Source organism: Rhipicephalus sanguineus, chromosome 3 (genome assembly GCF_013339695.2).
Source record: "Rhipicephalus sanguineus isolate Rsan-2018 chromosome 3, BIME_Rsan_1.4, whole genome shotgun sequence".
Lineage (NCBI taxonomy): Eukaryota > Metazoa > Arthropoda > Arachnida > Ixodida > Ixodidae > Rhipicephalus > Rhipicephalus sanguineus.
Window position 1 is genome coordinate 48635761 of NC_051178.1, and position 22870 is coordinate 48658630.

Sequence of the window (22870 nt, forward strand, 5' to 3'; positions counted from 1 at the left end):
ACACTACGATTAAAAGAGATTGTTTTATCACCCTAATTTCTTACCTACTTTAATAATAAGCAAAGTAAGCTGCGAAAATAAGTCTACTGTAAAGTTTCTCAATATAACAGCGCTTCGTGAGAAAGACTGGAAAAACTCCATTCGGGACGTTGTGCACGTTTTTACAGCACAACAAAAAAGAAAGCGCTTTGTCGCACAACCAATGAAAATTTCGTGACACTAGTATGCACGTGAGAAATTGTGAAACCATTATGAGCACGCGGCATACAACAGCGTGTTCGTTATGATTTCTCAGATATACCCTGCGAGAGCCGTTAGAAATTCATTTAGCTGTGCAGCAGTTTCTGTGATGGTCTTTGCTTTGTGGCCCAAAGAAAGCGTCATCTCAATTGCTGAAGTGTATTGAAAAATTAGCACAAGTGACTACTATCATACAAAATTACCCGCTCAAATAATGTTAGCAACTGAAAGCAATGCAGCACTTGGTCCCACGGAGGCAACATGGTTGCAGCTTGCATTTAGATAAGGACGGTCTACATAGTTAGTAGTTAAAGCTTAGCAAGAAAGGTCAAGACGATGTAGTACGCACCTATGGTAAGCGAAAACATCAGTGTTTTTTTTTAGCTTTGAGGCATTCTTTTCTTCAGCTTCATTGTCACTCTTGTGTCCAGTTGGATCGGTAGATTCAGCCAACAAATTATCTGTGGCAACCAGTTTGTGCGACCGAAAATTACTTTTTGCATAAATGTACGCTCAAATTACCTTGTTCCTCGCTCCCACACCCATTTTGCTCTCTCAATCACTGGTCGACCACGAAGCTTAGTTATAAGATTCACGAATATATAAAATATGAAGAGAGAGCGCGCATGCTTAACGCTTCCGTTCATAATATAGGGCGTTTGCAAGGGGTGCAGAATACATGGCTGCTGTTTCAAGAACCGGACAGACAGTTCACAATTCGTGATGTGAATTTTGCATATCTCCACTTTTCGTTCCGTCGTTCTTACGCGACCGTGTCCACGATACTATTATATCAATTCTTTGTTCTTCCTACCTGGTCAACTTCACACTGGTCTTCCTGTACTGCCAAATTTGTTGACGGAAGGGCAAGTACGCCAAAACTTCGCTCAATAAGCTTTTACGAAATTAACACCGCCAACAAGCGTATCGCCCAAGAAGTGCATAATTTACATCTTGGCCCTCTAAGACTACTTCGATGTGTTATTGGGAATTTTTCTGCTTGCAGGAGCGTATTGGTTATTAGGAACCTAAACTAAGATAATAAGATCATTTTAACATTCAACGATGGATTGTGACCAGTGTACGGAATGGGGCCTGTGTGCAGAATACGAACCTGTGTACTGAAGGGCAGAAAGAACATTACTCGCAAGCTATAAGGTCATATCCTCATGCGAACCCTCATAGCGAGAGAAGCATATGTCGCGAGCCTGTTGCCGACTTCACTTGTCCAAGTACGTCACTGCCTTGATGCGGTGCTTGTGCATAGCGAAGTGTATCTTTGAGCTCAAATCATGTTTATGCGACTACATGTTCTCGCAAGAGCATGTGCGTTTCGTTGGTGTGTGCCTTTGGTACAACTGCAATTTTGTTTGTTTACAGAGTCAATGAAACTGCCTACCTTTTTTCGAAAACTACCGAAGGCTACAGAATTCCTAACGCGTATGTGTCGTCACCAAATAGTGGTAAGTTATGGCGGAACAGCGTAATTGACAGACAAATGAACAAGCAGGTCACAGCGCTCTCCATCAACTCTTTTCTGTTATGACGGAAGAAACTACAAGCCTTCTGAAACTAGGCGTCATACTTGTCGTCAGTGCTTTCGCAGACTGTTTCTAGCAGGGCTGCGCCAGGCAGGGAATAGCATACATTACAGAAAGTTAAATAGTGGTAATCTGGGCTAGTTAGTATGCATTGATAGTAATAAACAGCGCGAAAAACTATAGACAAAGGAAAGAACAACACGGGACGAGCGCTGACTCCCAAGTGAAAAATCTTGTTTTTGTAACCAGACCCTCTGGTGCACGTGGTATGCAGCTCTGTTACTTAAGCAGGGTTATGCATAATAAACGTTTCAGTTGGCAGTCAGCGCTCGTCCCGTGTTGCTCTTCCCTTTTGTCTATAGTTCTTCGCGCTGTTTATTACTACGCCTAAAGAAAGAACTGTCGCACCCACAGAGCATGCACCCTCGAGGCACGACGATGCTTTTGTAGGACTGCGAAGAAAAATAGCGGCTCTCAAGCTCCAGCAGCGACAGGTAACTCTGCAAGTATGCTACCAGTGACTTTTTGTCACTTCAAAGAACTTTATGAAGTGCCCCGCGAATTAGTTGAATGGGCCTGTATTCCGCCTTGGCTTCGGCCAAGGGTTGCTGGCTCTTGGCGGATTCCTCGGCTCGCTGGATGGCGCAGAGTTGGTACTCCAGATTCGAGCAGAGCAACGCCGAGTGCACGCGTAGGCTGTCGCTGTTTGAGACTACATTACTATCATTGGGCATTATACCTGCTCACTCCGATAGGATCTGCTTTGGGTGGCTTTAGGGTCGCAAATCTTCACTAGTCTGTCGTGTATAAGTTTGGCTGTATTAGGTGCATGAGAGCTGGACTCTGGTACTATCGGATTTATAACTGCCGCCTCTCGGCCGACTGTTTTGTTTAACTTTAAGTGAGGCGGCGTGAATGTACGCACGTGCAATCAATGGCGCTGCGTGATTTCGTGAAGTCTGCTCCTTGTACTTTCCGACTCCCGCTTGTCGGTAGTTTCGTGAAATGTGGTCATTCTGTCGTCGCACTCCCACTTGTCGCTAGTCGGTGAGGCGGGGCTAACCGAGGCTCGGTCTGTGAGCACTGGAACCTTGCGGTGCGCTACCTCTTGCTACCGTCTGGTAGCGTGTGAGCAGGTGTCCAGAGGAGATGGACACTCCGTTCATGGTTATTACCTAGTTTTAGGATTCGCATTGCCTCTGGGGAGATTCAACCATTTCCGAAGTTTCGTATCGCTGTCTGGGAATCACTGATGATTACGTCCTCTTGCGTTTGTGCTATGGCTATCGCGATAGCTATTTCCTCTGCGGTTTACACGTCTAGTGTACTGACGGTAGCGCCCGTCGTACATTTCCCCTTGTAGTTTGCCACCACGGCTGTGTAGGCGCGCTTGTGTCTGTATCTAGGTGTGTCGACGGATGCGGTGTTTGTGACGGTGCCAAATATCTCATGTATGTCTCGCGCACTGCTTCCCCTCTGCCCTAATGGTAGGTGTGATGCGTATTCTTGGATATTGGAGAGATGGCTATCCTGCACCTTAATTTTTCTGGGTATATCTACTTTGACTCCATGTTGGGTGCGATACCCAATAACTAGGCGATCAAATATTTGCCTTGTTCCGCTACAACTCAGTTAAGCAAATGGGCTTTTTCTTTGCGTTTTCCGGCGGTGAAAAAAGCATTCAGGCACAATGCCGTGCTATTCTTGATTGAAAGTCTGGTTCGGTCAAATTTACTTCCTCACTTATTGTGGATCCACTTTTACATCCCTGAAATGTGTATTGATCGTTGTGTCAGCCTTTAGTGCTTAGTCTCGACGGCTTAAGACGGCAAACCCCCTTTCAATGTCTAATAGTACTAGCTTCACGCCAGCGCAGTTTAGTGACGACATCGTTTTAGTGGTATCAGTGAGGGCGCCTGAGTTTCAATGTTCTGGAAAAGACACGATGCTGTCCAAAATGCACCTGTCGGACTCTTGCTCGGCACCTGCCTTTTAGCAATATTTCGCACTAAGGCCAGCGTTACCGTCTTGTCCAACTTCGGTTCATGGTGGTACTTCGGGCCAATTGCCAAGGTGTTTTTTACTCCATCCGGCACAGAGACTTCCCCATTTCTATGGATGTCTAGTTGTGCCGAGGTCGTTGGCCGCCTCTTTGGGAGTGACATGAAAATGTTGCGCGAGGCGCATTTTGTTACTTCAATTGCCGCATGAAGCCCTCCATAAAACATTTTCTTACGTATGCCTGGAGGTCTTCCTTCTGTTCGGGCAACAAAGCGGTCATAAAGGAGGCTGACTTGCATGCAGACTTTAGCGCGCGAAATACGGCAGAGATGTAGTCCATGTCCAAAAGACGGTGGGACAGCTCCTACGAGCAAGGCTAAGGCTGAAAGCAAGAAGGCTTTTTGGTAGCGAAACCAAACAGGTCTGCTCAGCATGATGGGTTCAGAAGAAGCGTTGTGCACTCAGACTGATTCTGGAGTGTTCCGAAGGTGAAAGGTGCGAGAGCGCCCTATGTAGAAGAAACGAAATGCACAGGAATTCTTAGCTTGTCGAGTTGGTTTACATAGTTGGTTTACACTCAGCGTGACCAGATAAAGCGAACGACGGGACAACGAAAGAAAAAACCAGACAAAGCTCTGTCTATCATCGTTGTCCCGTCGGGCGCGCAGTTTCGCCGTAACATACGTAAGACATAGTGTAGGATGATCAGCGCAACCTTGACTCCCGCAAACGCTCACACAAACACTCACTCATCCACCCGAGGAACACACACGACACTCAGCGCTCACTACCAACTGTTTATTGCACCTGAATGACCCTCTTATATAGGTACAGAAAAATGCGCAAAACCAATGAAGAAGTAAGGTGCGCATGTGGAAAGCAACACACAAGCGAAGTATGAGCGCCCCCACCCCACCAGGCAAAAAAATTAAACAAATTGAAAAAAAAGAAATACGAAAAAGCAGATAAACCAGCAGATCACTAAATCCTTGCCTCGAGAAAAGATATTTCCTGTTGATGTAGCACCAACGATGGCTCGCTAAAACAATTGTCCTTATTTTTTCCAATAAAATATGCTTCCAACATCAGAAGTGCAGATGATTTCAAGCTTCTTCCAAGAACCTGCGTGTCTGTAAATCGTGGTTCACACCCACATGCGGAAGTATGCGCCACAAGATGCGCGTACTTATCCTCGTTTTTATCTTTAGCGCATGCTCCCTAAGCCGGTCATTTAGGCATCTCTCGGTCATCCCGATGTACTCTTTTCCGCAGGATAATGGAATAGAGTATACAACTCCCTTGGAACATTTGACGTAGGCTTTCTCATGTTTCTTCAGGCAACCGCGTCTCTAGCTATCGCAAATGCGCGGACACAACTTGGCTAGCTTTTCTGGCGCCGAAAAGACCAGAGCCACTCCATGCCTAGCAGCAACCTTCTTCAGGTTATGGGAGAGCTTGTGCACGCGTACGGCATCACATGAAACTTAGAACCCGATGGGTCCCAAGCAGCTCCATCCCTTTGTGTTCCACGTTTTATCTTCTGCATGAGAGCCTCGGCGACCGTGTTTATGACCGACGAAGGGAAGCGCGCCGCCGTTAACCGGTGGATCTGATCATAAAAACTACTGCGCATGTGGTGTGGACACGACTTTGTCAACGAAGATTCCAGGCAAAGTGAGGCAATTCCTCTTTTAACAATCTTAGAGTGCGCAGAATCATACGGCAACAGCCCCCTTTTCACACGTGGATGGTAATACCAACAAAAGTGTTCACGGTCCCATTTACAGACACGCAGGTTCTTGGAAGAAGCTTGAAATCATCTGCACTTCTGATGTTGGAAGCATATTTTATTGGAAAAAATAAGGACAATTGTGTTAGCGAGCCATCGTTGGTGCTACATCAACAGGAAATATCTTTTCTCGAGGCAAGGATTTAGTGATCTGCTGGTTTATCTGCTTTTTCGTATTTCTTTTTTTTCAATTTGTTTAATTTTTTTGCCTGGTGGGGTGGGGGTGCTCATACTTCGCTTGTGTGTTGCTTTCCACATGCGCACCTTACTTCTTCATTGGTTTTGCGCATTTTTCTGTACCTATATAAGAGGGTCATTCAGGTGCAATAAACAGTTGGTAGTGAGCGGTGAGTGTCGTGTGTGTTCCTCGGGTGGATGAGTGAGTGTTTGTGTGAGTGTTTGCGGGAGTCAAGGTTGCGCTGATCATCCTACACTATGTCGAATAACCAACTTGCCCAACAAAAAGTTTTATTGATACGTAAGACAACTAGCCCAGCTAAGAACTATTCAGCCACAGCGGCGTAGCCAGAGGAGTTTAACGTCCACACCCCCTCTCCGAAAATTTTCGCTTTTGCATGTGTATTTATGCACGCAGGCATACAAACGCACATACTAACATACATAAAGCATAGTTTAACCCCCCCATCCCGAAAAAAAATTCTGGCTGCGCTACTGTTGAGCAACAATCGCTGCGAAAAAAAGTTCACTTTACATATCTCACTGTGGGCTTGGAAGAAGCATTTCGCGGTCATCGCTTCTACTACGCTGCAAGGTGTTATCAAACGCGGAATAACACAATTTAAAGCACGCCAGAGCATCTGTGATGCGTGTGATGGGAGTGTGTGTCTGTGTTCCTAGAGCTTCTTGGCAACCACGGCAGTGCACAGTGGCGATGACATTTCTTTAGTATAGTCCAGCAAAAAAAATGGCAGAACTTGTTCCTTTCAATCACGATGACAATAGAAAGTCACGCAACATTTCAAAATCCTAGCTGCTACGGAGGACAACAGCGTTTTCAGTTGTAGTTTACACAGTCATCCACTTTTTGGCCCTTACAGGTGTGTATCAAATGAGTTGGGAGAGGACGAAGTCGGAAACGAAGGGGAGACAGTGGTGATTGAGGAGAGCTATTAAAAGATCTGCATCGTGAGCGCCTTCGGCGGGCATGCCCAAAACAAAGTCTGGCGCTAGTGGTTGTATTGTAGCGGTATATTGACTGAACCGAAGATTAACTAAGAATGCCAATAGCGGCAGCCACGGTGCACTGGGGTACTACTATGCCTAGGCAGTGCCCATATCTGGCAGTAAACGGGGTGCGCTTCCGCTGAAAGCAAAGCGAGGGCCCATTGTCCAGGGTTGGGTCCTCGTGGTCCGTCCGGGTGTTGAAGGGTTAAGGGGTGTTTAAGCACGTATCCAAGCTTCAAAGCCACAAACGACCGTCTTCCTGCGAAAACGCTGCACGGCGACGTAGTAGGGAATGTACTTCTTTCTCGACGAATGTCTATAAACCATGTTTTCTGCGTTATAAGCGTGTGACGTGTGCGACAGTAAGCAAGAACAATACTAATGCGGTGCACCGCTACATCCAATTCATTTCCGTCCCTGAACCCCATGCGCCGGCAACAGTAAAGAAAAACAAGGCAGCCTGCGCGTCGTCCTCCTGTATGCATTCAAAATTAGTGAAGAGCTTTCCAGGGTTTTCAGAAGAGAGGGAGTCACAGTGGCTCACAAACCAGTGTTAACGCTCGCTCGCATGCTGCCATGGTCGCAGGATCTGCCTTTTAAAGGAAAATACCACGGGTTCCTTTAGAAATCTGCCAGGACAAGAACAACGTGCGTAGAATTGAAGCACAACATGACGCACTTGCCGAGCTCTGACAGCAGCATTCTACTACGCTCTTGAGTTATACACCGAAACAAGCCCAAGCGCGAGGCTTCTACTCGAGCCCTGGCACATCAAGAACACCTCCGACAACATTAGCCGCTTGTTGGAGACGATGCCCATTGCATACAAGCATGGTCTGCGCAACGCGATGGAAAGGGTGAGCTGGGGTTTGGGGAGAGGAAACGGTACCACTTCAACAACTGATGGAGTCAGCTCCCGAAGAAGGCACTCAACGGGTCTCAAACGTCGTGTCCATTTGAAAACTATGGTTGGTGCCATTGCAACATCCAGAATTCTCTCGCCCAGCCAGGCAGATCTCTGTCAAAATGTTTCCAGATAAATGTACTTTTTGCACTGTTCAAATTTCGTGCAACTTTCACGTCGTGTTCATGTTCATGTTCCATGGACAAGTAGGACAGTGATATGAAATCTGGGCCGATCTCACAAAACTCCTTTTCGCAATAGCATTTTCCCATTGGTCAGCCGGCTTCGCAAATGATATGTTCCGCATCGTCATTGGCTGAAATATTCTCTTACAAAAATTTTTAGCGTAAGACATTTTCGTGAATACGAGCTCAGCATCCTTACTTAAAATGCTGACTATGTTGCCAACAGTTCAGGAGGCTTGGGCGTGGAAAGCGAGGTTGGTTACCAATATTCCGGTTAACTGTTTTAGCCAATAAATGTTTAGATGTAATTATGGCCACCCTGCATCAAATTATCTCTCCTTGCCGCGAACTCGTGTTTATCATTCAAGGAGCAATGACGTTGTCGCTAAATATGTGCGATAATGATATTAACAAGTTCGACTGGTTCGACTGCGTTTCACTGCAGGGAGGTTGCTTAATACGCAATATACCTTCGTGGTGAGCGAATACGACAACTGCGACATACTGCGAGTTCGCCATCGGAACAACGGTAAGAGAAGTTTTCCTTGTTACAGTAAAACAGCGCCAGCGAAAACAAGGGACCAGACGAAGAGGAACGACACGTACACAGGGCGCTTCCCAGATCCCTTACAAGACCCGTTTTGTACGCGCAGTAGGAGTGACCATGTGATGCACTGTCATATCTCTTGTATGTTCTCTTGTATGCGCCCTGTGTACGTGTCGTTCCTCTTCGTGTGGTCCCTTGTTTTCGCTGGCGCTGTTTTACTGCAAGTATGAACACAGGCGTGCGCAGGGTTCCCCGTCAGTGGGGCAAAGGTTCATCGCAACGCCCCCCCCCCCCCCCCACCCTACTAAGTCAATGTATGGGGCAGATTTTACGCCCCCCCCTCCTAGGTGAATAGAAGGCGCAATGTACGGGGCAGATTGTGCGCCTTCCTCTTAGGTGATTAGGGAGGGGCGGCCGCCTCCCCCCAGTGTGCACGCCTATGAGTATGAACCAACTAGCCCAAAGATACGTCTTGTCAAGTTTTTCTAGTGAAGGAAAAAAAGAGGGTACCTCAGTTTTATGTCTGGCGATCCCATTCTGCTAATTTCCCGTAAGTCCAGTATTCTCCCAAGCGACCTTAAACTTAATTCTGTCGAGTACCGGGCTAGAAGCGCGCTTCATTTATCGGCGGCCACCCTGAGGTGGGAATAATCTTTCTTACCCAGCAGTGGTGCGCGCTCAGCCATTACACCAAAGGCAGTGGTGTGTTAAAGTGCGCCCATAGATTTCCACAGACCTACAAGGCAGAAGCTGTGCTATTTCGTGGAGAAATGGTAGAGCGTTCACCTCCAATGTGGACGGTACTGGGTTCGACTCCTAGCGTTCATTGGGAAGCCACTACCTTTTTTTTTTCAAATGAGTAGATAGATACCCCAACAAGGCACTCGCTTTTGTATGGGTCCATATTTCGAACGGCAGTCCCAGTGAGATCTGCGAAGGTCACTGGGGCAGCTCGTTATATCCCAACCTTGGTGGAATGGTGAAGCATCCGAGGCAGCTGCTGTGGGAAGCAGGTGATTGCTGCCGCCGGGTACCCACCACTAAGATAGGTATACAAGTGAGGTTTATTCCGTTCGGCAGAATGAAGTTTCAAGTCGCTTCGTAAGACACAAAGCATGAGACATTGGCGGCATGGCGCCGCCGCACCAAAATATGTTGCCTTTCTTTCTTTAAATTTACGCCTTTTTTAAAAGGATGCTTCAGCTCGAGTCAAACATAAGCTTAATTCGCGGCACTGACGTGGCTGTCAAACTTCATGATCCCCTTTTCAATTGTTGAGCCGCACAGGATTAAATCTGTACCGTATCAAAGAAAAGAAGTTATTATTTGTAACAGATCTGAACAATATTTGTATAAAATGTTGCTCTCCATTACGTTGTGTTAACGGGCTTATTAATAACTCTGCAGCGGAATGTTATCAGCATAGCAATATCAGTATTAGCAGTCACTGGCGCATATAAATATGACAAATTTCATGGTATGCTTTAACGTCAGTGAGACGTCAGTAAGCTTTAAAAACTTTTTCATTGTCGCCGTAAATTTTCGGTAGTAACATACGCAAAAACTCTGTGTATAGCTTTTCTTAATCTACTTAAACATTTGGGTCTGCACATCTGGGGCGACCTTACATAGACCGCAAATTTTGATCTAGTTATTCTTTGTGCTGGCTCTGTCCTACAAGCAATATCCATCACAACCAGGGCTTAAAGTCAAGGGGGCCCGGGGGTGCCCCCCCCCCCCCTTGGAAGTCCGACGGTTGCACTGCGGCACCCATTTGATGGCGTAAATCACGGGGGGGTCAGGGGGGTCCAGACCCCCCTTGTGTTCAGGCTGGGGGGGACGCCCCTTGCATTATCCCCCCATGAGATTTATCTTTCAACGCCATATATTTTAATTGCTTGAGAGCTAAGTATAGTGCAATCAACTTTTTTGCTAATGAATTTATTTTGTAGTGTGTGTAGTCCTGTGTTCAATACACTTCAGCTGTGTGAGACTATTGAAATCGCACTGCTGCTTGACCGCTTTCGGAGAAGACTCAATAGAACAATGCAATTACATGAGCTGGAAACCCATGCTCGTTTTTTTATTTTATTTTAAATATGTATTTAATTTTTATAGAAATAAAAATAAAAACAATATGGCCGTCATGGCAAGATGTGTGTCCCCCTTATGATTACGCCACTGTATTTGACAAGTGCTAGAGTTGAATTCTCTGGCAGTAGTGCTTCGTGCGCAGAAATTATACTCTGCAATTTTCCGAATAATGATTTAATCGCGAATGTTTGTTTGACGGGGTGTCAGCAAAATAGAAGAAAACAAGTATCGTCGTACTGCTGAATGCAATTCACTGAGACAACGAACACCACGGGCAACGCCTCCTGAAACTACGGTTTACCACCCTATTTGACAGAGCGTCTTGGCACAGCACACTGTTTCACGAGGCACCCGAGTGTGAAGCTACTTGTTCGTGAATCAGTAATGGTTCTCCTTGGTCTGCTTAGTTTGCCACTCAATTTTCATTCTTTTAGTTGTGCATCACAAGTCTGCTGTAATTGCAAAGACTCATGTATTTTGCCTACTTTATTAGGCAAGTAGTAGTGAAAATAAAATATGGCATTGTCGTGCCTGAGGTTCTGAATCCAGTGAGTCAACTAATGTTACTTACATTGAGCTCACATATTTTTAAGCCTGTACATATCCCGAGTTATTTTTGAAAAATCGCTCCCAAAATAATTTCATTTAATGCTTGATTGAATTGACACGTTGAAGAAATGCCCGAAATACATTCGGAACAATATATGCATTTGTATAGCATTCATAAGCATTTGTTCAGTTCCAGAGACAGTTAGCTTCACAGCACTGTGATCATCGCAAACACCTCTCTCAACGCTAAATCTATAGCGTATATATATATATATATATATATATATATATATATATATATATATATATATATATATATATATATATATATATATATATATATATATATATATATATATATATATATATATATATATATATATATACAGTGGAATCTCGTTGATACGATTCTGCACAATACGTTTTTCAGCCTGATACGTTTTGTTTTATTCCCGGCCAACATCCCTTGGAAATAATGCATTTTTATGCGTTTAATACAATTACATTTTTGCCCAAGATTGGATAATACGACCGCGAAAGTGGATCTTGACTGATATATCTAGAAATCCTGCGTTTATTCTTCGGTATGCCATCTCGCACCGCGTTTCAACATACGATCTGCGCGTTGCAGAGCCGCTCAGGCCACAGCAGGGCTGCTATGCAGGATGGCCCGAGTTTGCCGAAACTCGGGATCTTTCCGAGCTCTGGCAACACACCCTTTTGAGCGAGATAACAGGACAAGAAAGTGAAATCCATCCCTCAGCGCGCGCTCCGTTCCATTAGTTGCGATGGAACGCGGCGTTACGTCAAGGGCGGTCGAGAAGGTTGGGAGCAGGGCCGTAGCCAGAAATTTTTTTCGGGGGGGGGTTCAACCATACTTTATGTATGTTCGTGCGTGCGTTTGTATGTTGCGCGTGTATATATACGCAAGCAAAACTGAAAAATTTCGGGGGGGGGTTTGAACCCCCCAACCCCCCCCCCCCCCCTGGCTACGTCCCTGGTTGGGAGGTGTCTTCAAACTAGAGGCACCTTCTTTCATAAATTTTGTTTGTCGTTCCACTGAGTGCAGAAGTGCACCCATGCAAGAAAAGTGACAGCAAGTTCTACTAACTATATTTTTTATGTGTTCGCGGGCCGTTTGCATCCATTTTCAAGCGTTTAACGTCTGCACTAAATATCCTTTAAAATAATCAGCACCGTGGCCTCCGAGATTAGTTCCGACAGAGGGTCTTACAACACAGCGGCTAGAGCTAATCGCCAAGGCCACGTGTATAATCACGATGGTCGGCCTCTACATTCTAGCGCGTTGCTCGGCCGGCGCCCCCCCCCCCCCTTCGTCCTCTTATTAATATTAATAGTCTGCTCGCTCCCCGAGGAGGTGCGGCTGGCTGATTAGCTAATTGGCTGGACGGTATACCTAGCTAAGTCAGGACATGCTATGACGAAGCTGGTTAAGCCAAATCATGTTAAGGCCGAGTTAATTAAGCCACGTCTTACTAAGACCGTGCTAATGAACAGTGTAAAACTAAGAACAAGCTAAGACGATGCTAATTAACACAACGCTAATTAGGAGCGTGTAATGAAAACCAAGATAATCAATACCTTACTCACAGATATCGTGTTAATTATTATATTGCTAATTAGGACTATGCTAATTGCCTCTGTACAATTCAGCACTTTGCGAATTAAACCTGAGTAATTATTGTCGTGGCAATTAAAACATAAGAATCAAGACAGGACTATTCAATATCATGTTAGTTAATACCGAGCTAATTAAAGTCGAGCTAATTAACACGGCGCTAATTAGGAGCACGCTAATTCAAACCAAGCTAATTAGGAACTTCCTCAACAAGTACGTGGTAATTATGATCACTTTAATTAGGATTATGTTACCTACATTCGTGCTAATGAGGACCTTGGTAATAAACCTGAGTAATTAAAGCCGTGTTAATTAAAACATTACCATTTAAGACGTAACTATTCACTGCCATGTTAATTAAGGCCTAGCTAAAGAATAGCACGAATATTGAAACCGAACGGACACGGTCATTACTCCGGAACAGGCCAAGCATACTGAGTAGACGAACCACGTAATAAGTTGACAACAAGCTCTTCCGATGGCCCCAGCCTTGCACAAGTAGTGCAAGCTGACCAAATTATTTTAAATGCAAAGAAGCTGCTGAGTAGCGTCCTCTGCATAAAACACTTGACAGGCACACCGGCACTATGACAGTCCCGAGTTGAACTCGGGCCTTTTCAGAATCAACGAGTTTGTGCCCGGGTTCGTACGTCAATCAATTCGATTGACAGACGCCCGCGGCGAAGATCGGGTCCGCCCACCACGTTTGCTCTTTGCGGAGGAGCAGTGCTCACGGCGCAACGCTAGCCAGCGGCACGATTCATCTATCAGCTTAATAGCACAAACTAAGCACACAAGCACGAAGAACTAAAGGTTATATCATCACGTGGCTACGATGTCTCGCATTCAACTTCACCGCGCTCACGATGTACTACTCATGGATGGATGGATGCTATGAGCGTCCCCTTTATAACGGGGCGGTGACATGTCTGCCACCAGGCTCGAAGAAAAAAAAAAAGAAATCTTCCTTGTTTCATGTTGGCCTAATACCTTATCTACATTGATTAAATCTATGTTATTATACCAAAAAAATATAAATTCACGGTCCATCTCTCTGCCTCTTAAGGCAGAATGACCTTATTTTTCCCCCATTATTTATTTTTGTTCTTTATCTCTACTTTTCTGCCACCAATACTCTAACCGTCTCTTACTTATTTCTATCGCAGACGTGTTCAGCTTTCCATTGTTGTCCCTAAAACCCAAGGCTTCATGTAGACTCGTGCCCAAACGTATACCTGAGTGAATATCGCCACATTCAATCAGTACATGTTCCATCGTTTCCTTAGTTCCCCCGCAGCATGTACATTGTTCTTCTTCGTTACTGAATCTCGCTTTATAACTACGCGTTCTCAGGCAGCCCGACCTTGCTTCAAACAGTAAAGCGCTTCCCCTTGAATTATCATAAAACCTTTCCCTCCTTATTTCGTTTTTTCCCTTTCGGTAGTTACTCAGAGCCGGCTTCTTTTCCATCGCTGCCATTCAATAAGTCCTCTCCGCCTCTCTGACCTTCCGCTTAATGCTCCTTGTTGCTATATCGCCCGCACTGCTTGCCGTATATTTACTGGTGAGCCTCCTAGTTCTTTTTCTCCACTGCGTGTCAACGCTTTTTCTATACAAATACCTGAAAACCTTCTCTGCCCATCTACTCTTCTTCATTTTCCTCAGCCTCTCTTCGAATCTCATTTTGCTCTGAGCTTCCCGCACTTCAAAGCCTGCCCATCCCATATCACCCTTTACAGCCTCATTTGTCGTCTTCCCGTGAGCGCCCAACGTGAGGCGGCCCACCGTCCTTTGATTTACATCCATTCCTGATTGTACCTCTGACTTCATGCACACCACTGAGTTCCCAAATGTAAGCAAGGTCTGGGTACGGGCTAGTTGGTATTTCATTTTTTTAAATTGTGATCACAGCGCAAAGTAAGACACGAGACAGAGAGCAACGAAGACGAGCGCTTACTTCCAACTAAAATTTTATTGCGAACAACAAGCAATTTATGAAAAAACGACATGCGATAAAAGCCGCATATGATAAATGATCGACACCCCCTCCGAAACACGAAGCCAACATGATCAAGCACTCTTAAGCACCAAAACGGGAACAGCCTGTCAAAAAGAAACCTAGCGCATGTGTTGGTGCAGGAAAGCAAGTTCTTTATCAGTCAAAGCTATCGAAGGCTTACTAACAGATCCACCTTCAGCGATTGCTGCGGCCTCTATGATGAGTCTTGTATTCTCGTTGGGATACCTTGCTAATATAGCCTTCTTTTCAAAGAACGGAATACAGCCGCATTGTGCGCAATGCACACCTAGAAAGCCCTCTCTCCCTCTCCTCACTTTGTTGTTGTGTTCCTGCAGTCGGATATTCAGGCATCTACCTGTCTGCCCTATGTAAGACAGACCACAAGACAGAGGTAACTTGTACACTACCCCTTTTGAACAAGGAATGTACTTCTTGTTATGGTTAATACTACATGAACTACGTGCCTTGGCAACAGGATTAGTCCTAACACAAAGCTGTGAAAGTTTCTTAGGAGCCGAAAAGACCACGTCAACACCCACTTTTTTCCTATTTTCTTCAGTTTGTGGGATACGCCATGAATATACGGAAGAACGGTTATTTTTCTGCGGTCATGTGATGCAGGCTCGAAGATCTGGGATCCATCACCTGACTTACTGTGCAGCTTTTTTGCGACTGAAACCAGAAGCTTGTCAGGATACCCGGCCGCCTTCAACCGAGCGATTTGCGAACGGAAACTTAAATCAATTGAATGATGACAGGATTTTAGGACTAATCCTGTTGCCAAGGCGCGTAGTTCATGTAGTATTAACCATAACAAGAAGTACGTTCCTTGTTCAAAAGGGGTAGTGTACAAGATACCTCTGTCTTGTGGTCTGTCTTACATAGGGCAGACAGGTAGATGCCTGAATATCCGACTGCAGGAACACAACAACAAAGTGAGGAGAGGGAGAGAGGGCTTTCTAGGTGTGCATTGCGCACAATGCGGCTGTATTCCGTTCTTTGAAAAGACGGCTATATTAGCAAGGCATCCCAACGAGAATACAAGACTCATCATAGAGGCCGCCGCAATCGCTGAAGGTGGCTCTGTTAGTAAGCCTTCGATAGCTTTGACTGATAAAGAAATTGCTTTCCTGCACCCACACATGCGCTAGGTTTCTTTTTGACAGGCTGTTCCCGTTTTGGTGCTTTGGAGTGCTTGATCATGTTGGCTTCGTGTTTCGGAGGGGGTGTCGATCATTTATCATATGCGGTTTTTATCGCATGTCGTTTTTTCATAAATTGCTTGTTGTTCGCAATAAAATTTTAGTTGGAAGTCAGCGCTCGTCTTCGTTGCTCTCTGTCTCGTGTCTTACTTTGCGCTGTGATCACAACCCAAATGTAAGCCCCGGGACCATCACACCCTTCCACAGCCCTCGAAGCACCTCGTACCTATTGTACCCCCATAAAGCTCTGTGCTTCATAATTGCAGCATTCCTCTTTCCCTTTGCTACCGATGCTTTCTCTTGTACCTCCATATATCTATCCCCCTCATTTACCCATACTCCGAGGTACTTGTACTCGCTTACCGTCGGTATTTTTTGGCCCTGTATAAAGACCGCATGGTCTTCGTGATCATTGAATACCATCAATCCACATTTTGTTGCACTAAATCCTAGTCCTAGAGCCTCACATTCCCTTCCGCAAATATCTGCCAGTCGCTGTATATCATCTGGACTGTCCGCAAATAAGATAATATCATCAGCATAAAATAGACCTGGAAGCTTCTGCTCAACCATCGTGCCGACCTGTTTGTGTGACAAATTAAATCCAATGTTGCTACCTTTTAGCGCTTTTTCCATCGTCACCATGTACAGCATGAATAACAGCGGGGACAAAGGACATCCCTGTCTCAGCCCCTTGCTAATTTCAACGCTGTCCTTGCTACTTATTCCTTCCCATTCTATACAAACTATATTTTCTCGGTATATTTCCCTCAAAAGCTGTACACAGTCGTCACCTATGCCCACTTCCTTCAATATATCCCACAAAATTTCCTGATTAACGTTGTCATACGCCCCGGTAATATCTAGATAAGCTACGTATAAGGGCCTGTTTTCTATTTTCGATATTTCTATACACTGGGTAAGAACAAACAGATTATCGTCTAACCGCCTGTCGATTCGAAATCCATTCTGAAGTTCTCCCAAAATATCATTTTGTTCTACCCACGCTTCTATTTTTAATTTTACTTCCTGCATCGCCAACCTGTATAGCACCGATGTAATGGTTAGCGGTCTATACGAGCGAATGTTATCCTTTTCTCCCCTGCCTTTATAGATTAAGTTCATTCTACTTTTTCGCCAACTGTCTGGTATTTCCCTCTCCTGTAAGCACTTTTCTACGGCTTTCAGCAGTGCTTCTTTAGTATTATGTCCGAGTTCGTTAATGAGGTTGACGGGAACCCCATCTAAGCCCGGTGTAGTGCGCTTAGGAATTTTTCCTTCGGCTTTCTTCCAATTAAAATTCTCTAGTCCTACATCTTCGTCGGTTGCACTCCTTTGTGTATTTTTACTCACCGGGGGAATCCCCTGGGCGACCTTTTTAAACGAATCGGCTGTTATCTTTCAGATGTAACCTAGCGCTTCATACCCTTCCAATTGATTTCCTTCCTTCATCTACCATATGTTGTTGCATTGTGACAGACTTCCTACCCAGCGCTTTTAGGTGGCTCCAAAATATCCTAGGCGCGGCCTTCTTCTTTTCGCGAATCTCTGTCATCCAGCGTTCACTTTCACCTTTAATTTTTGCCTCGACTAATTTCTGCACAATGGATTTTTGCTCTAAATATATTTCCCATATTTGGTTGACTTCGTCCTGTGGCCGCTTCTCCTTTTTTGCTTGTCTGTGCTCCCGTGATGCCTCACGTCGCTTCTCGATCGCCTCCCGGATTTCTTTGTTCCACCAACTTTTTGGCTTTCTCTTTCCTTTCCAACAAATAGTTTTCTTCTCTTTTTCCATTTCTTTTGTGATTATATGTAGCAGCTCACTATACTTCCAGTCTTTACCTGGTAGTTCGTCTACTTTTTCCTCGACTCTTGCGGCTATATTTGTTATTTGTTTGTCATTTAGATACAAGCTGCCAAACTTTGATTCTATGTTCTTATTATCAGTTTTATATCCCATTTGTAATATTATGCGTTTATGATCACTACCCAAGCTGTTAATGCCTTCCTCGTCTATTCTCATCTCTCTAAGTTTGTCATGTATTCCTTCTGTCATGAGACAGTAATCAATGCTCGATTGCCTGTTTCCGACTTCCGACGTGATCTGCCCCTCACACTTAGGCCCCACGTTAACTATCTCAAGACTATGTTGCTCGCAGAGATCTAGCAATAACTTGCCATTGGTGTCTGAATATCCGTCAAGGTCATGAATGTGAGCGTTCATGTCCCCTAGAAGGATTATTTCGGCATCAGGACCAAATTCTTTAATATCTTCAGACGTGTGACGAAGCAAGCGCCCCTGGTGGAATTTACGGCGAGAAGTATTGTTATTTACTTGTTTGTGGCGACATTGTTTCTACCGATTCGTTACTACAGAAAAATCTTCAGACGTGTGACGTAAGTAGCAGTAACCTGTCCATTTATTTGTAATATTCAAGAGAAGCGAAACGAGCTGCACCAGAGTGCTGCATGTGCGCCCTTGTTGCCTTCGAGAGTGGAAATTTCCATGCTGCAGGCGAAACGAAAGAATTCTCCGAAAGAGGACAAACGCCCATGAACACGCCCATGGGAGGCGCGTTGATCAGTTGGCAAAAAGATAGCGCGACAATCACGCTGGCGTCGCTGCACTGTCAAAATGTTGACTGAGTGGCGGCGCTGACGCGTTCGCACGCGGTGTTCCTGTGAAAACCGCCGCAAATGCCGCACATGCGTATGTGACGCCATGCTCGTTCTTGTAGCCGTTTTTATCAACGCTGCCATCGCGTGTTCCGCACTGTCTTCCTGTCATGACCGCCGTAATGCGAGCTCGCAGCAAACACGTGTGCCCGAGAAGCTCAAGCCATCCTGCATAGCACTTCAGCATCGGTTTTGAGGCGAAAAGGTCGCTGCTAAGCGATATTTTCTTCGTGATTGTGTGTGTGTATATATATATATATATATATATATATATATATATATATATATATATATATATATATATATATATATATATATATATATATATATATATATTATATATATAAATGAGGGCCCGCCCTCCAATAAAGGGAGACTTTAAGCCCTGATCACAACGTTTCTTCCTCACCTTCGTCTATAAGCCATTGCTCTACAAAACTCTTGTTTCTCAGAATACCGAATTATACCGGCAGAATATTGCACCCGAACAAGCTAAATTGAATAAAAATATTCAAATAAGTTCAGAATAGTGATATGACTTCACTGTACCTTATTTTTTTGACAACTCCAGTGTCATGGTACCAAAATTTTAACTTGATCTTCCCAGTATGACTCATTATTGTAAGCCGGTTCCTTGGCTTGGCTCTTTGACTGCTGCTGTTCCCACTCAAATCGCTCATAGCTTCAGCCACGCTTGTCTCTTCAATTTTGTTTTTTGTTTTTTTATAGTAGGCTGGTAACTTTTCCTTGTAACGGTTTTCAATGCAGGTTGTGAATTATGGTCCCTCATGGAAAAGGTCAACGAAATCAGCAGCCTGTGCCATTTCATCTATGATCTGTTGTGTGGCCCTGAGAAGTACATAATCTACGATCCAGAAACTTGCGGGAAGGTACCACTGTGGCTTCAATAAAGGCATCACAGCCTAGCCAAAATGGGCTAAGAAAGTGCGAGAGAGAACCGCACAGTTGTTTATAGCCGTTTATCAAATACCTGTTGTTGTTGTTGTTTTTTGAAAAAAATAAATAAGGAAGTAATTAAAGACAAAATCGTAATAAATAAGGAAATCATGAGGAACAATCAACGTTCTTTAATTGATTATGTATCTGCCGTTGTAGGTTCGTTATGACACGAGCAGAGCCACTGCACGATTCTGGCGTCACCCCTTTGATTTGCCCAGAGTGGCGGGACTATGTTCTCACCTTTCTAACTTACCATCGCCATTCATTACTTTTTTGCTTCCCCGTCCCCCTTCCCCAGTGTAAAGTAGCAGGCCAAAGCAAACTATAACTCAGGCCGACCTCTCTGCCTTTCTGTAAATAAATTCTCTCTCTCTCTCTCTGGTGTGACCTCGGCTTGTTATCCTCCCGAGTAGCATGTACATTGTGCTAGTTCAGGAGCTTTTAAATCGAGCCGTTCTCATTTGGCTTTGAAACATCTGTGTCCGACGTCGGTTACGTTGGGCGACTATTGCCAAAATCGTTCGTTTACCAAACTTCAGGAGCCATAAACTGCGGCGTGTCTATAGCCGAACGAAATAATTGTGCCGCAACTAAGAACAAGGAAGAAAAAAATGAAAGAAGGCAGGACAGGGTCCCAGTCCTGTCGTGTCTTCTTTCGTCTTTTCGTGCTCTTATTCGCGCCACATATATTTCGTTAAGCTCCAACTCGCTCAACGTCACATTCTGCCAATGGCCATAGCCTATCAGTGCATGTTTTCTTCCACCTGTGTATTCTGTGGTCATAAGGTTGCAAACGTATTGCAATAAATGATGACTGCAGTAATTAATTTTCGGCCTGGCCACATTGCAAGAACAAAAAATGTCAAAGTTGTAAACGTCCTTCGTATCGGTGCAGTATATGCTTGACACATATACGGCAATTTATTGCATGCATTTTTTTCAGGCACTGTGTAACTGAATTGGCCGTTTTGGAAAAGGATGTTAGCCGTGCCGTATTTATCTCTATGGAAAGGAGGGGCGACCATCAGAGGTGCTCACTTACTTCATTGCAGTGTAACTGAAGCAGAGATTAATTAGGACTAACAGACAAGAAAGCCAAGGAAAGTATAGGCGATGAAGTAGAGATGTTTCACCTCGTTAGATTAACTTCAGTGGTACTGGTTTTACCTGTTACAGCTAACTGAAGTACGTTACTTCGCCCCTGCTTATAAAACGCGAAACTGCAGGCCTGCGTGGAACACGCAGCCCAGTTACAGCGTAAGGTGGAGGAGCGGCCTTCAAAGAGCCCGTCGTAAACTGCCTTGGGAGCCTACAGGAGCTACATACCATAAAATGTAGTGCTTCAGTATGCACCTATTTATCGAAATACTCGTGACCCAAATGTACAAAGTACCGATTACACGTTTGTAAGGCAATAAGTCCACCTTTCGCAGCTGCAGACTTTGTTCTCTTGTGATTGATTATGATGATGGGGACAAAGGACATCCCTTTGTGAGCCTCTGTCTGAGCCTCTTTTAATAGGTCGGCACCTTCAAACCGCCCAATCGCTATGCAATTCACATTGTGTATTGCCTGGTGCTATTCGCAATATTGCATGGCTACAAAGGTGACTCCTCTCCCGAAATGGCGTCTCTACAGAGTATTTTTTCAAGCTGTTTCAAGCACTGGTGTGAGTCCACGGTAAGACAGCTGGCCCACGCGGACAGTGCCCGGTTGCAAACCCAGCAGGAAGCCGCACATTTTCGTCTCATCATCAGGCATAGCTGTGGCGTACACCGTCGGCGTCGGCATCCCCGCTATTACCGCCAGACGCAGTGAGGCCGTAACAAATTGCGCCATAAAATGATTCCTGGAAGTTTCCGAAACTAGAAATAAACAGCGCGAAAAAACCAGCGGGGTCAAAAAAACCCTGGACAAGCGCTAGTCCAGCGTGCCTGTTTTTTCGTCCGCGCGGGTTTTTCACGCTGTTTATTTTCAGTATGAATAAGCCATTAGTCCAGTGAGCTAGTTTGTTCATAATATAAAAGGACAAATATTTCCAACTTTAAAAAACTGTAGCTGTTTATACGTTGTCTACGTACGTAGCAGAGCTGATTATAGGCTCCCCTTCATTGTATGTCCTTCCAAAGCCTAAAAGGTCATTCTCCTCTGCGTAAAACTGTGGCTTTCAAGCTTTTTACAAATATATTGCGGAAACACATACAATGGAGACCAGGAATGAGCGGTACCACATATGTAGTCAACGACATAAGTAAATTCTCTTAAAAATTTGACAAGTCTATACTTGCTTGCCATTTCTGAGAAGAGCCTTCAATAATATTTGTCAAGCAGGGGCGAAGCTACATCAAGCTTTTAAATTCTGTTTATATTTCTGCAACGTTGAGGCTGTATTGACGTAACACATTCAGTTTACACTCTACGAGGGTCATTGTTAAATAGTAAGGTGCAGTAAAAATTTATATATATATATTTTCTTTTCTTCAAAATCTTTAACTGGAAAGATGGGAATCAACGGCTAAATAGATTTCTGTGTTTTTAATTAATTGTTACTCATTCAAACGTGCACTAAGCGAAGTTTCAAAACATTGAAAAATAAATATAGAAAATAAGCAGCCTCAACAATTTGTTGATCTGCCAGAATAGGGAGCAGAAAGTCGGTCTGCTGACACTGGTACTACGGTCCTATTTTTGGTGAAAACTGTTCGAAACAGTTCTTTCCACTTTTTAGGCACACTGTTTGATAGCTTACGTCATAGAGTTTCCTAAAATGACCTAGAGAGAACTCTGGCGCTGCGATCGTTCAGCCACCATGGGAATGATGGGTAGTACACGGGTTTGCCTAGTCTTCGTGTTTGTGGGCTTCGAACGCACTTGTGGCTTTGTTTATTGCTATGTTTTGGTTTTCTTTCGGATAAAAGAATGGATCGTTGTGAACTTCGTGACCAGATTTGAATCGGTGAGCCTAAAAGAAGTTAAAGTGGTGAAGTGAAACTGCTGATTTTTGCTGAACTTCGTTTTGCGACAAAGAGGATGCAGGCGACGCGGAGCCAAACGGAGCCGAAAGAACGAAGTTTAGACAAATCCGTGTACTACCCATGATTCCCATGCTGGCTGAAGCGCGATGCATTGCAGCTCCCATAGACACTAGCGCCAGAGTTCCCTCTAGTAAGTATTGTAGGAAACTCTATGGCTTATGTGCTGAAATACTCATCCTTTAATAATGACCGGCAGTAAGCGAGCGGGGCAAGCGCCACTTCAGGAGACAAGTGCTTTTCGGAAGCTTCTATATTCGCGATATGTTTTACCTCCTACCCTCTCTTCTTACATTTTTTTATGCC

The 22870-nt window shown here is 44.6% G+C and overlaps 1 long non-coding RNA gene across 1 annotated transcript; it reads left to right on the forward strand.

The window, feature by feature from the left end:
- The first annotated feature begins 1616 nt into the window (after nucleotides 1-1616).
- Nucleotides 1617-19484, forward strand: LOC119386629 (uncharacterized). Its single transcript, XR_005182328.2, has 3 exons — nucleotides 1617-1703; nucleotides 8291-8374; nucleotides 19341-19484. It is a non-coding gene; the product is annotated as an uncharacterized LOC119386629 (long non-coding RNA).
- The last annotated feature ends 3386 nt before the right edge of the window (nucleotides 19485-22870 follow it).